Raw genomic sequence first — 2,416 nt, 5'->3', positions numbered from 1 at the left:
AGAAATGAATGACATCCAGCCCTGGCCTGGTAGCTCAGTTGGTTAGAGCATCCTCCCCATACACCAAGGTTGTTGGACTGATCCCTAGGCAGGGCACATACAAGAATCAGCCAATGAATGCATCAATAAGTGGTACAACAAACTGATGTTTCTTTATCTTTCTCTCTCTCTCTCTCTCTCTCTCTCTCTCTCTCTCTCTCTCTCTCTCAAAAGTCAGTAATAAAGAAAAAGAATGACACCTGCTTTTTCCTCTGCCTGCTCTTTTTGTTTCTGGGAGCTGCCTCCATGTCTGCCCACCTTCAATGGTTGGTCTATGGAACTGCTCCAGCTTCCTGATCAAGAAGAACAAGCATACATACAGCACTGAACCCAATCACCTGAAGTCCAGCAACTCCTTCTGCTACAATGAGCTGATTCACTGCAAGAAGGTGGGTGTGGAGCCTGCAGCCAACAGCAGAGGTGTAGTGGTCATCATGAAGCAGATATCCTGCCAGAAAAAGCCGGCCACCTCCTCCTATGTGTGGACCACGATCAACAAGAACACCCAGGCCACCCTCAGCAGAATCAGCACATAATCCTCAAGAACAGTACTGCCTGGATCCATGCATGGCTGCCATCTGCAGAGCCAGCACCATACTGCACAGACAGAAGCCCAGAATGGTGAAGAGGAAGCTTGCCTGCCCCACCAAGAGTTCCTGAGCACCCTAACCCCCAAAATAATAAAGGTGTTAGCAGACTTTCCCAAAAAGAAAATAATAATAATAATAATAATAATAATAATAATAATAATAATGAATGCCACTTATCATTGGAAATTGAGAAATTTCCAACCGTATGTGTCATTTTTCTCATTTTTAACCTCTTGATGGAAATGTTATCATAATTCTGCCATTGCAGATTCATGGAATTTAATAACCACTTCCAGAAATTGTGATGAGGAGAATTCTTACCGGCTTCTCCTGGAAGTAAGTAGTCAAAAAGTCCTAGCTCACTTTGGGTGCATGGGGTGGAATGGAGGAGTAAGGTGGGGTAGGGGGTTCCTTAGGAGTTTATACCCCCTTATCCACTAGTCAGAAATTAAATTTAAGAACACATTTTCATTGTGGAGCCTATTCTCCTTCATGTCCTTCTTCTGCTTTGTGTAGGAACCAAACCATTGGCTAAATCCTTGAACATGTACAATCACAAATATCACATTCAGATAAAATAGGAAAATAAATTTTTCATACATTCAGGAAAAAAATAAAGAAATAAAAAAGCTCCTACAGTGCTATAGTGAACACCAATCCAAAGCTTGACAAAAGAAAGGTCACATGGAAAAAGATATATTTAATAATATGATCTCTTTCTCTTTTTTAAAATATATTTTATTGATTTTTACAAAGAAGAGGAAGAGAGCAGAGCGGGATAGAGAGTTAGAAATATCAATGAGAGAGAAACATCGATCAAGCCACAACCCAGGTACATGCCCTTGACAGGAATAGAACCTGGGACCCTTCTTTAGTCCGAGGTCTGACACTCTATCCACTGAGCCAAACCGGTTAGGGCAATGATATGATCTCTTTGTAAATAGGAGAGAGTTGTCTAGGCAATGTTTCCACACATTATGAGTTCTCACTTGTGTGTGGATAAAGCAAAGGAAATAAGCATGAGGCCTGTATCTGGGCCCCTCGCTCTACCTTTCCCTGCTTCCTCCCCAATCTATAGATCTGTAAATAAGCAGCACCATTGATAGAAGTTGAGATAGGGTTCTATGGCTCATTTATGTCTGTGTGTGTATATGATTTTGCCATATACACAAACTCCTCATAGTTACTAAGGGAGCAGAACATGTTCTACCTTCCAAGAAGGAGAAGAATCTGTCCCAGTATGTCAGAAAACAACCTTTTGCCAAGGAACTCTTCCAGAAGCCTAACCTTTGTTTACTGTGTTACTGATTTGTTATTCAAATTTGCTATTGATATGTTTTTCAGAGAAGAAATTGGACAGCATTGATGCATTCATATTGAGAAATACTGGTAATTTGTTAGCCTCTAAGGATACTTTGTTGAATGAAACAGAAAACAAAACAAAACAAAACAAACAAACAACAACAAAAAAAAAACCCTGCACTTCTATAATGTACTGTCTAGGGCAGACAGACAAATTATCACATGAATAGGCACAGTTAAGAACCATGATGAGTGCTGTCTAAAGTGTGAATTTGTTTTGTTAAAGTTTACAGAGAACCTAATTTTCATTGAAAAATCCAGAAAAGCCTCTCTGAGAAGTCCTCAAGTCTAGCATGTCCTCAATTATGAGAAGGCAGGCATAGAAATGGCAAGGAAGAAGATGAACAAGAGCCCTGAGATAAGAACTTGGGTGTTTGAGAAAACAACAGAAGGAAAAGTGAGTAGCATAGGGAGGTTGTTAACAT

The 2,416-nt window shown here is 40.2% G+C and overlaps 1 pseudogene across 1 annotated transcript; it reads left to right on the top strand.

The window, feature by feature from the left end:
* Positions 1-285: 285 nt before the first annotated feature.
* Positions 286-699, top strand: LOC307095725 (large ribosomal subunit protein eL28-like; annotated as a pseudogene). Its single transcript has one exon. The product of its transcript is annotated as a large ribosomal subunit protein eL28-like (transcript).
* The last annotated feature ends 1,717 nt before the right edge of the window (positions 700-2,416 follow it).

Source organism: Cnephaeus nilssonii, assembly GCF_951640355.1.
Source record: "Cnephaeus nilssonii genome assembly, chromosome: X".
NCBI lineage: Eukaryota > Metazoa > Chordata > Mammalia > Chiroptera > Vespertilionidae > Cnephaeus > Cnephaeus nilssonii.
This window is presented reverse-complemented; position numbering and strand designations above follow the sequence as displayed.